Below are 13,999 nucleotides of genomic sequence, written 5' to 3'. Positions count from 1 at the left end.
CTCAGCAAACTTCAAGGACTTCTCAAGACCGCAGAAACAGGTCTTAAGGGGAAGTCGGTTGCAATCACTCCTACTCCAAACTCAACTCCGGTTTTGGCAATCGGGAAAAGTCGAGGGAGGAAGAGAAAGAGATCGTCGAAGGGTACCAAGGCTCGGACCCTTGATGGCTCTTCTTCAAGTGGAACCAAGAAAGGTTTCATTACTCCTTCTTCTGACCCAAAAGAGGCTGAATGCTTCTATTGCCATGAAAAGGCTCATTGGAAGCGGAACTGCCCAAAGTACCAGCAGGATGTGAAGGATGGGAAAGTTAAACCCAACCATGCAGGTATTTACACTATCATTTCTAATAACTCACCCCATTCTAATTCTTGGGTCCTTGATACCGGTTGTGGTATTCATATTTGTTGTGACTTGCAGGGACTAAGAAGAAGTGAGGATGTGGAGCAAGGAAGAATAAACTTGATCATGGGGAATAGGAAAGCTTCACCTGTCACCAAGATTGGAGTTTATACTTTATCGCTAAGTAGTGGGTTTAGTTTAGATTTGAATAAATGTTGTTACTCGCCAGGAATGGCAAGAAATATTATTTCCTTTCATGCTTTGTACAAACAAGGGTTTACCTTTTCGTTTAATAATGAAGTTGGTTCTATTGATGCTTTCTTTAATAATGTTCTTTATTTTAAAGCATTACCTTGTGATGGTGTGTATGAAGTTGTGTCTGTTGTAGATAACTTAGGAAATAATGTTTTGTGTATTGATTCTACTACTAATAATAACTTGGATAAAGCATCATTATGGCATTGTCGTCTTGGACATATAAGCAAGAAACGCATAGGCCAACTCCAAAATGATGGAGTCTTGGAGTCGTTTGACCTTAAGTCAGATGATAGTTGCGAATCATGCTTACTTGGAAAAATGACAAAGTCACCCTTCACAGGCTCGTGTAAAAGGGGTGAAGGTTTGTTGGACCTTATACACACGGATGTGTGTGGACCATTCAAACATGCCACAAGGGATGCTAATCGTTATTATTTGACTTTTACTGATGATTACAGTAGATATGGATATGTCTACTTGATCAAGCATAAGTCAGAGACTTTCGAGAGGTTTAAGGAATTTAAACAGGAAGTCGAGAATCAATTGGGCAGGAACATTAAGATGCTTCGATCCGATCGAGGAGGTGAGTATCTTAGTTCAGAGTTCCTCGACTATCTTAGGGAATGTGGGATTGTCTCACAATTGACACCTCCCAGGACACCACAGTTGAATGGTGTGGCTGAGAGGCGTAATCGAACCTTGTTAGATATGGTTCGTTCCATGATGAGTCGAGCTTCGCTACCAATCTCATTCTGGGGGTATGCCTTAGAGACTGTCGCCCATATTCTTAATCTAGTCCCTACAAAGAAAGTTGCCAAAACTCCTCACGAGATGTGGACTGGTAAAGTACCCAAACTAGACCACATCAAGATTTGGGGATGCGAGGCTTTCGTGAGACGCGAGACTCATGATTAGCTCGAACCCCGAAGCGAGAGGTGTATTTTCATCGGCTACCCACAACAATCCTTTGGTTACCTCTTCTACAGACCTAGTGACAATGTGGTCTTTGTAGCATGAAGAGGAGTCTTTCGAGAAAGAGAGTTTATAAGCCAAGGAGACAGTGGGAGGCAAATTGATCTTGAAGAAATTCAAGAATCAAGTGGTGAAGGAACTTCAAACTCTAGCCCTCAACTTGAGGAGGAAACTCCTGTTGAGCCAATTGACAAACCTGTACCTCTGAGGCGTTCCACGGGAGTTAGGAGTGCACCTGAGCATTACTATGGATTCCATATTACTGCAGAAGGTGAGACACTTATTAGTGATGGGACACTAGTAAGTCAAGATGACCCTAACAGCTACGAGGAAGCCATGGCAGGCCCCGAGTCTGCTAAATGGAAAGAGGCTATGGATAGCGAGATACAATCCATGTATGACAATCAAGTTTGGAACTTGGTTGAAAATGTACCAGGTCGTAAGACAGTAGGGTGCAAATGGGTCTTCAAGAAGAAGACCGACATGGATGGTAAAGTACACACTTATAAGGCTAGACTGGTTGCAAAGGGCTTCTCTCAAATTCCTGGAGTGGATTATGATGAGACCTTTTCTCCGGTAGCCAAGATTAAGTCTATTCGGGTTCTGTTAGCCATAGTTGCATTTCATGACTATGAAATATGGCAGATGGATGTCAAAACCGCTTTCCTTAATGGAAAGTTGGCTGAAGATGTTTACATGAGTCAGCCAGAAGGTTTTGTCAGCAGCAAGTACCCTAATAGAGTGTGTAAGCTTGAGAAATCCATCTATGGATTAAAGCAAGCACCTCGCAGATGGAATCTTTGCTTTGATGAGAAGGTCAAGGAATTTGGCTTTACTAGGAGTGAAGATGAATCTTGTGTGTATGTCAAGGCTAGTGGGAGTATAGTTAGCTTTTTGGTATTGTATGTGGATGACATACTACTCATAGGAAACGACATTCCAACCCTGCAGGAAGTAAAGTCCTGGCTTGGGAAGTGTTTCGCTATGAAGGACCTTGGTGAAGCTGCCTATATTTTAGGGATAAGGATCTTGAGAGATCGGAGTAAAAGACTAATTGGACTTAGTCAGAGTACCTACTTGGATAAGGTGCTGAAGAGATTTAGCATGCAGGACTCCAAGAAAGGAGAGTTGCCCATCCAGAGCAACGCCAAATTGAGTAAGTCACAAAGCCCTAGCATTGAGGCTGAGATAGCAGAAATGAGTCGAATACCTTATGCTTCGGCTGTAGGATCGATCATGTATGCTATGACGTGTACTCGACCTGATGTAGCCTTTGCTCTAAGCATGGTTAGCAGGTTTCAGGGGAACCCTGGCAAGGCACACTGGACTGCGGTAAAGAATATTCTCAAGTACCTACGAAGGACTAAGGACTGGGTCCTTACCCTCGGTGGGAGTGATGACTTGAGAGTAGTAGGGCATAGTGATGCTAGCTTTCAGACTGATAGGGATAATTTCTGCTCTCAGTCGGGCTGGGTCTTTACCCTAAACGGAGGAGCAATTTCTTGGAAGAGTTCCAAGCAAGAGACAGTGGCAGATTCTACTTGTGAATCAGAGTATATTGCAGCTAGTGAAGCAGCAAAGGAGGCGATATGGCTGAAGAACTTCATTGGAGACCTTGGAGTTGTACCAGCTATTAAAGAGCCAATGGAAATTTTCTGTGATAGTGAAAGTGTTGTTGCCTTAGCCAAGGAACCAAGGGATCACGGGAGATCCAGACACATCGACAGAAAATACCATTTCATCAGACATCGGATCGAAGAAGGACTCCTCGTGGCAAAGAGGGTATCATCAGATGAGAACCCAGCAGATCCCCTCACGAAGGGACTGAGTAGGGTTAAGCATCTTCAGCATGCTCGGAGCATAGGGCTGAAGGATGATATAAGTTTTAGTAGTTAGATAACCCGGAAATTTGTAAAGTGTAATTGACATTTGATGATGAATAAAAGGTGTTTTATTTATGAGTAAAGTGTTGCTATCTCTTGTCAATCGTTTACTATATTTCTTTTGCATGTTTTGACTTCCAGAATAATTTTGTTTGGTATAACATATTATTCAAACCTCCACAGTCGGTCATATGTTGGAAGTAGATATGAATCAAGACTGTCATGTTTGGTTGTAGAGGTCTTGGACAAGGCTACAACAATCATGAGTGCTCATAAGTTCTGAGCATTGGACTCAACCCACGCTCACTGGAATCACTTCATGGAATTCTATCTCGAGTGATCGTGAGACGGTAATATCATATAAGTCTTCAAACCTAGAGATATGATTTGTTACTTACAAGTTGGTTATGCATTGACTGTACGAAACCGCATTGGTAACTCGATGATATAAAACGTACTTTTGTGTGTAATTCAATAAGTGGTAGAACAAACATATGAGTCGAAGTTTATCTGTTCCTTCTTGGATTAGAAGCTGGTATCTGGGCCCCTCGATGATTTTGTTTTGACCCATGTACCGGGCCCGGTCAGAACTAAGTTGATGTGTTCAATTAAGTTCTATGTCAAAGAGGGTATCATCAGAGGGTATCATCAGATGAGAATCCGGCAGATCCCCTCACAAAGGGACTGACTCGGGTTAAGCATCTTCAGCATGCTCGGAGCATAGGGCTGAAGGATGATATTAGATTTAGTAGTTAGATAACCTCGAAATTTGTAAAGTGTAATTGACATTTGATGATGAATAAAAATTGTTTTATTTATGAGTAAGGTGTTGCTATCTCTTGTCGATCGTTTACTATATTTCTTTTGCATGTTTTGACTTCCAGAATAATGTTTGTTTGGTATAACATATTATTCAAACCTCCACAGTCAGTCATATGTCGGAAGTAGGTATGAATCAACACTGTCATGTTTGGTTGTAGAGGTCTTGGACAAGGCTACAACAATCATGAGTGCTCATAAGTCCTGAGCATTGGACTCAACCCACGCTCACTGGAATCACTTCATGGAATTCTATCTCGAGTGATCGTGAGACGGTAATATCGTATAAGTCTTCAAACCTAGAGATATGATTTGTTACTTACAAGTTGGTTATGCATTGATTGTACGAAAACGCATTGGTAACTCGATGTTATAAATCGTACTCTTGTGTGTGATTCAATGAGTGGTAGAACAAACATATGAGTCGAAGTTTATCTGTTCCTTCTTGGATTAGAAGCTGATATCTGGGCCCCTCGATGATTTTGTTTTGACCCATGTACCGGGCCCGATCAGAACTAAGTTGATGTGTTCAATTAAGTTCTATGTCAAACAAATCGGAAATCGGGAAACAAATGCTGGACAATAAGCAAGACAGTGTTCCATGTATTTGTCCGGCTGATATCTAGAACAGAGGATTATATGCTCACTTATCTTAAATGGCGTACCATCATCTTCTCAGTTCCGAGAAACCTTGAAAAGAGCTACGATTGCCGATCGGTTCCTGAAGTCATACTTGCAGTAATAGTTATTAGACTTATCCAAGTGGGAGACTGTTGGATAAGGTGTCTAAGTCCATAACTAATTCTGGTATGTACTTGACCCGACCCGGCATGGTCCATTTGGGTTGCATGGCACCATGCAATTGGATAGACTAAATGAGAGAAATAACACTTGGAGATTATTAATATATTATAAGTTCTAATATATTAATAATATTATTTGATTAGTTTGATCAATAATTAATTTAGAATTAATCAATTGGTCAAAAGAGAACTAATTAAATATATGGGTTGATTATGTAAATCATCCATATCTTGTATAGTGGGCTAAGAGGCTCCATGGATTATCAAGTTGGGTTCTACCCATAGAATGCTCCATGGATGCTCCATGGGAGTTACAAACCCATGGGTCATGGAAATGAAGAGTCATGACACATTAGGGTTTACATGGTGTAACCCTAGATGTGTCAACACTATATAAGAATCATATTCTCCACCAAAATCGGCCACCATATAGAAACAAGAGGGCTTGGCCGATATCAAGAAGTGTGTGTTCTCTCATAAGTTTTTCCAAGAGCATTTGGTGTTGTGTGAAGCATTTGAGGCATCACACTTGGGGTGCTAGGCTCACAAGGTTTCAAGGAACACAAGCAACAACAAGGTAAGTTATTCTATCTATTATTCAAGTTAGAATTGTTCCCCATGTATGCTAGATAGGAATATAACCTTGGAATTCAACTTAGCATGATAATTAGACAAACATAGATCCAAGGTTATTAGGGTTGCATGTACACTTAGGAAGTGTTAGAATGCTCAAAACCCATCAATTACATCAATCACATGTGATTAATAACTACAAAACCAATGATTTTATTACTGTTCAAACTGTTTTACTTCAAACTGTTTTACAAACTCTTTTACTTATCAAATACTTTTACTTAAACTTTGTTATACTTATTATAAATTGCATGCGCGTATATGTATATTTATATAAGAAATGTTTAAAAGGCTTAGGAAGGCCGTCCGCGCTATTTCCTTTTCGCGCTTGAAATGTGGTCTGGTGGGATATCGGGTAGCCGTCCGAAGGTCGTTTCAATATTAATTATATATCATGTGTACATATATATTCATAAAAGTTCTTCCATATTCATGCGTGCTAGTTACATCATTAGTAAGTTACCATCGGGGTAGCACAGGATCATACTTATACTATTGCTAGATCAATGAGTCAGTATTTATTACAATGAGAACATATACATTACATTACTATGAGAACATATACAACTATACTAGAAGAAGAACATATACAACTATGCTAGAAGAAGAACATATACAACTATACTAGAACGAGTAACAATACATTACATATACATGAATACGTTGACAAAATTGTGATCCACTGTATCGGAGCATGCCTTAAATGTCATGGCCCGAGTTGTAGCCAGAGTCTCTTTGAGGGAGAGCGTGAGTTTGCGTATAGATCTATACTGGATTGACTATCCTACACCTTGCTATTAGCTACAACCGGACCTGCAGGTCTGCGAGTGCCAAACGTCATACTTTTTTACGACCTACATTTGTCGTTGTTACCTAGTCAATAGTATGGTAGAATTAATCACATGATACCTTAATATAAATCCGGTTTAAGGTAGTTAGTACAATAGTAGTTCCTATAATACAACACTACAGTACTACAATAATTTACCCTTTACATACATTTAGTGATCATTTCACTTAAACATTAATGTACAATCTATATTTTGTTAATGATAGTTACACTTGGGAAAATTACACACTTTTACGATAAACGAACATACAAAACAGTTACGCCTTGGTAGAAGGCTACTTTTAATAGAAAATATAGGTTTTTCTGAGAGATTCAAACGTTTTGATACAAACACCGACACTAAATTACTTATGAACTCACCAGCTTAATGCTGATAAACTCTTTCAAAAATAACTTGTATTCTCAGGTCGTCAGTAGACAGGTACTGAGGCCAACTTTTGAGAAGATGGAGCGCATCCAAGACTCATCTTATTATTTTGATTTACTTTTTGGTGTCTATAACTGTACAGAACATATTTGTATTAAAATTATATATTTAATGCAATGGATGATGTTGTTTCCTTATTTACTATTATACTGTGTTGTGATACTATACATGACGTCCTCCGCCCCAGAATGTTTCCGCCGTTCTCGGTTTTGGGGTGTGACAGCAAGTTACCGATTATAAGAGACCAAAGGGGTAGGCCAGCACCCTGATATGCTAGGTAGTTACCGGTTGAAAGAGACCAAATGGGTAGTCCAGTACCCAAATATGTTAGACAGTATGATTATTGTATGGTATGTGGTATGATGGGGGAACTCACTAAACTTTGTGCTTACAGTTACAGTTTTTTGTTTCAGGTCCTTCTTCTTTGAAGGGAAAGGAGCCGACACGATAGCAACACATCGTATACATGATTTTCTGCACTATGACGTTCTTGGGATTTTGTACTCTGACATTATTATATTATTACATGTTTTGAGACATATGACTTATGGGTTTTTATGATATGAGATAACTTCATGATGTTTTCTATAATCCGTTTTATGAATTATTAAATTAAAAATGAAATTTTTGGTCTTAAATTTTGGGATGTTACATTACCCATTATTAAGCTATTACGAACTATAAAAATGTGATCTTAGCCCTTCTATCCATTTCATGGAAGAGTTGTGATGTCTTATTGGGTTAAGAACTTAAGGTTTTGAACATTAAGCACTTTATAGTCATTCAAAGTCATAAAGTTGGAAATTTTATGACTTAGGACATCATTTTGGGCTTGGAAATGAGTTTTGGATGTAAGAACTTAATGGAATAATCTCTTAATGGAGTTTTGGGACTAGGCTGCATATGTTGGGCGTACATGGTGGCAAGGTTGTAGAACTCGTTACTCGATACCTGTTCGGCCGACTACCGAGTAGCGAGTACTCGGGAGTACTCAGATATGGAAATTTGTGTAGAAATATTTTTAGGGAAATTATGTATGTCAAAATCATAAGATAAAATCGTAAGTTGATTGAGATATATAACAAAATTGGATACATGTGAATACACAAAAAATGAAAAACACATAATGGTCTTACTTCATGAATAATTACTGAAAATTTAAGATATATATGTAGTAATAATCACATGTGTGTGTTAAATAATAAATCATTACGTATATTATACATATTAATCACCGAGTTGACCGAATTTCACAACACTACTCAATTCGTAAGGGACCGATCGGGGAGTACTCGGGATTATGTAACTTGCATCGGCAAGGGGGGAGTAGCGAGTACTCGGAGGAGTAATCGGCCAACTCAGCGAGTTTTACAACACTGCATGGTGGTATGTTGCGCCCACGCAGTCAGCGCCATGATTTTGTTCAATATCATAGTACGCTAGGTGTACTCTCTTGGTACACAGGGCACACTCCACTGGGAAGAGATATTGACTTTTGGACCTTAACCATTTGACTTTGACCAAGTTGGACCTTGAGGTATTTTGGGTATTTTAGGGAGTTTGATTGTGTTTGGTCTCTTGGACGGATAGGTGTCGGTTGGAGCTGAGATTCACAGTCAGGACTGTTGGATTAGTGTCTAAGCCCGTAACTATATTTGATATGTACTTGACCCGGTTGTGCATGGTCCTTTTGGGTTGCCTTCACCAAAGCAACTTGACAAGGTATTTTAAGAAGAGAGAATATTATGGTATATTAATATATTATAAGAATAATGTATTAAAGGAGAAATCATATTTATTTAATTAGTATTGGTCATAAATTAGTTAGGAATTAATTTGGTGACTGAAAGAGATTAATTAAATAAAGAGGCATAAACTGTCAAATGTATGATAGTTGAGTTTTGGGCTGGGAAACCTAATGGACTAAGGGGGGACGAGATTATGATGGGGATCCATCATATTTTCGTCCAAGGCCCTAATCTAGAAGGTTCCTTGGGCTGCTTGGTGATTAAGTTGTCCATTAGGGTTTATGCTGAAACCTTAGCAGCCTGCAGTATAAATAAGACCCCTAGGCTATGAAAATCGGCTACACTTGATTCTAAGAGAACCCTAGGTACGATTTTAGCATCTCTCACCCTCTCTCATATTGCCTTCTTGCTTGTGGGGTTTGTGAACCATTAGAGGAGTTACAATTATGACTCTAAGCTCAAGATCAAGAAGACTACAAGGATTTCAAGCTATATGAAAGAGGTAAATCACTTAGATCTGTTCTTATGATGTTAATTTCGAATTATATATGATAGATATAGGGTTGCAATTCTTGGATTCAAAGCATGTACAATAGATAAACTTAGATCCAAGCATTAGGGTTTGTATTATCACATAGGATTGTTCTTATGCATAAAACCCATCAGTGGTATCAGAGACATGATTGGTTTAAGTTGTATGTGATGCTTTAACTGTTTGATTGCTGAAAATCATTTTTTTTGTGCTAACTGGTTGATGAAATCGACGTGTTCCATGAGGAACTCGACAAGTTGGATGAACTCGACGAGTTCCAAAGTGGACTCGATGAGTTTAAACGTAATACAGAAAGATTTTCGGGATTTTGTTGCTGTTTTGCCATGGGATTAATGCCTAAATCGTTTTTGAAAGATAAAATCCGAATTTTATATTATTTGCATGATTATCCCTGCTAAAACAATAGATAATTTCAAAACTTTTGAATATTAGTTGTTTATATGATAAATATGGATTATTTAAATTATTTGGTAATTATCTTATGTCTAAAATTGGATTAGATCAAATATAGATAATTATGAAATTAATTGTTTAATTTAAATTATTTGTTATTTGATCCTTTTTGTTTTGAAAAGTTCAAAACTTGCCCTCAAGTTTTGAAATTTAAATTTTGTGATTAAAAGTTTAAATAATTTAAATTTCAAACCCTTAGAATTTTACAAGTTTAAAACATCTATGAAGCCAGTCTATAAGGTGGGTATAAGGTTGCTGCCTATAAAATGACGCTTAATGGGTGTACACTCACACCCACCATTGCTTGAGTGGTGGAGGGTCGTTAGCCGAACGGGTAGGATAGGGCAATCCTCTCCTCATTAAAAGTATAATGTAAGATACAAAGTAACTACAATGTTTTACAAATTCCCACTCTTAGTTACTTTAGGGTAAAATGTGAAAAGTGATGCTAATCCATGGAATTACACTTTGTACCCTTGTCAAACATTGGTGGAGCGCGTGTGGTTAACCGGCACACTAATTTGGGGATGACATTGGTAGCGAAGGGTGACTCGATGTTTGTCATAGATCAATGGAGCGTGTGTGGTTTACCGGCACATTGATTAGGTGATAGAGACATTGAGTGCACCATGTTGATTCGCATGGTTATTCACAACTTCCTTGTGATCCTCGGTATCCCAGTCGCAAATTTGAAGTGCATATCGAGATTTAAACATGTCATTGAAAAGTTCAATGAATCTCAAAGATCTAGGAGTTTTCAATACATTTAAAACCTAAATCCCTTTTTCGTTTTTCAGGGTGAGAATTAGTGAATCGTCATTCACTTACCATCAAATTATTTACTTTTAGAGTACGACATCCCTTTCTAAGTTGTAAATAATGTTGTTAGGTCCTAGCCCTAATTTCTCATTTGGGTGTTTAATTAGGGACTCATTTCTAATCAAACTTTGTTCCTTTCTTTTTCAGATGTCTGCAAACAACAACAACAACTCTTATGGGTCATTCTCGTTGATGAACCTATGTCAAAAGGTGAAATTTGATGGGTAAAACTTCAACAAGTGGATGAGGTACATTCGCATGATCACATGCCACGAGGACAAAGAATATGTCCTCGATGAAAAGCTTGAGAAGATCATCCCAGATGTTGCTACTCCTGAAGAGTTGGCCGCCTTTGAGGCCCACGAGCGTGATGCTATGAAAGTTCATTGCATCATGCTGGCCACCATGAACCTCGAACTCCAAAAGTCCTATGAGGACATGTATCTGTATGAAATGCATCAGGATTTGTTGGACAGGTATCAACAGAATGCGAGGCAAGAGCATTATGAGATAATTACTAACATGATCACTGCTAAGATAGGGAGTGGAGAATCCCTAACCTCTTATTTGCAGAAAATGCAGAGGTATGTTGATCGTCTTCTCAAACTTAACATTAAGTTTGATGACGATTTGGCTATCGACATAATCCTCCACTCCTTTCCCTCCTGCTACAACCAGTTTAGGATGACCTACCACATGAACAAGGAAGAGGTCTCCTTGAGCAAACTCCAAGGACTATTGAGGACTCCTGAGAGCAACCTCAAAGACAAATCCGTTGCACCATCCCCTGCCGTGGCCGCTCCTATGATGGCAATAGGTCAAGGAAAAGGTAAAAAGAGGAAGGCTCCACGTAAGAGCCACCAAAAGGGGAAGCCTCGTGATGGTTCATCCTCAAGTGGAACCAAAGTAGGCCCCGCTAAACCCTCCTCCGATCCTAAAGAAGCAGAGTGCTTCTATTGCCACGAAAAGGGCCACTGGAAACGAAGCTGCCCTAAGTATCTGCAAGATATAAGGGATGGGAAGATTAAGCCCACCTTTGCAGGTATGTATTCTATTAAATCTAACAACTCATCATTTGTTACTTCATGGGTTCTTGATACAGGGTGTGGATTCCACATTTGTTCTGATTTGCAGGGCCTAAAAGGAAGCAGGGAAGTGGAACATGGAAAGATGAACCTAATTATGGGAAATAGAAGATCGTCGCCTGTGACCAAAGTCGGAGTTTATTCTTTAGTGTTGAGTAATGGGTTAGGGCTAGATTTAAATAATTGTTGTTATTCGTCAGATATGGCAAGAAACATTATTTCATTTCATGGATTGTTTAGACAAGGTTTCATATATTCTTTTGATAATAACAATGGTTCTATTAATGTTTATTTGAATGGTGTCTTTTATTTCAATACATTACCTTGTAATGGGATTTATGAATCTGTGATGATTGTTGATAATTTAGGAAATGATGTTTTGAATATTGATTTGTCTACTAGCCTAGACAAAGCATGCATGTGGCATTGTTGCCTTGGCCATGTCAACAAGAAACACATAGCCCAACTCCAAAATAACGGAGTGTTAGACACATGTGAATCTTGTTTACTTGGGAAGATGACCAAGTCACCCTTTACTGGAACTTGTGAAAGGGGTGAGGGTCTATTGGATATCATACACACCGATGTGTGTGGGCCCTTTAGATCCACCACGAGGGATGCTTGCCACTTTTACGTGACTTTTATGGATGATTATAGCAAATATGGATATATCTACTTAATCAAGAAAAAGTCCAAAACCTTTGAAAAGTTCAAAGAGTTCAAGAATGAAGTGGAGAATCAGCTGGGCAGGAAAATCAAGATGCTTCGGTCAGACCGAGGAGGAGAGTACCTAAGTCTTGAGTTTCACTACTATCTAAAAGAATGCGGAATTGTTTCACAATTGACGCCTCCGAGGACGCCACAATTGAATGGTGTGGCTGAGAGACGTAATCGGACCTTGTTGGACATGGTTCGTTCTATGATGAGTCGGACTTCGTTACCAATAGCTTTCTGGGGGTATGCCTTAGAGACTGCCGCCCATATCCTTAACTTAGTTCCCACCAAGAAGGTTGCCAAGACTCCCCACGGGATGTGGACAGGGAAAGCTCCCTTGTTGGCACATATTAAGGTTTGGGGTTGCGAGGCTTTCGTAAGATGAGAGACTCATGACAAGCTCAAACCTCGTAGTGAGAAGTGTTATTTCATCGGCTATCCACATAAGTCTTTTGGCTATCTTTTCTATAGACCGAGTGACAATGTTGTCTTCGTTGCTATAAGAGGAGTTTTCCGAGAAAGGGAATTGATAAGCCAAGAAGACAGTGGGAGGTAAATTGAACTTGAAGAGATTCAAGAGAGAAGCGATGAAGGAACCTCTGACACTGGCACTCAACCCGAAGAGGAAACTCATGTTGATCCCATTGACGAGTCCTTACCTCTTAAACGTACTAGTAGGGTTAGTGTTCAACCCCAATTTTATGGTTTTCATATTACTAGTGAAGGGGATACGTTTATTAGTGATGAAACACTAATGAATTTGGACGAACCTAGCAGCTACAAGGAAGCCATGGCAGGCCCGGAGTCTACTAAATGGAAAGAGGCGATGGACAACGAGATTCAGTCCATGTACGACAACCAATTTTGGAATTTAGTTGATAACGTGTCGGGTCATAAGACAGTCGGGTGCAAGTGGATCTTCAAGAAGAAGACGGACATGGATGGGAAAGTGCATACTTATAAAGCGCGATTGGTTGCGAAGGGCTTTACTCAAACTCCCGGAGTTGACTATGATGAGACCTTCTCACCAGTTGCGAAGATAAAGTCTATTAGAGTGATGCTCGCAATAGCTGCATTTCATGATTATGAAATATGGCAAATGGACGTGAAAACCGCTTTCCTTAATGGAAAGTTGACTGAGGATGTTTACATGAATCATCCAGAGGGTTTTGTCGATGCGAAACATCCAAATAGAGTGTGCAAGCTTGAGAAATCCATTTATGGATTGAAACAAGCGTCTCGCAGATGGAATCTTTTTTTTTTGACGAGAAAGTTAAAGAGTTTGGCTTTCTGCGAAGCGAAGATGAATCTTGTGTATATGTCAAAGCCAGTGGGAGTATAGTGAGCTTCCTCGTATTGTATGTTGATGACATACTACTCATAGGAAACGATGTCCCAACCTTGCAGGAGGTCAAGTCCTGGCTTGGGAAATGTTTCGCTATGAAGGACCTTGGAGAGGCTACTTATATTTTGGGAATAAGGATAGTACGAAACAAGGAAAAGAGACTGATAGGACTCAGTCAGGATACATACTTGGATAAGGTACTAAAGCGTTTTAGTATGGAAAATTCCAAGAAAGGGGAGTTGCCAATCCAAAGCAATACCAAGCTGAGTAAGACTCAGAGCCCGAGTACAGAGGCAGA

This window comes from Lactuca serriola, chromosome 8, assembly GCF_051521515.1.
Source record: "Lactuca serriola cultivar US96UC23 chromosome 8, Lser_US96UC23_V15, whole genome shotgun sequence".
Classification (NCBI taxonomy): domain Eukaryota; kingdom Viridiplantae; phylum Streptophyta; class Magnoliopsida; order Asterales; family Asteraceae; genus Lactuca; species Lactuca serriola.
This window is presented reverse-complemented; position numbering follows the sequence as displayed.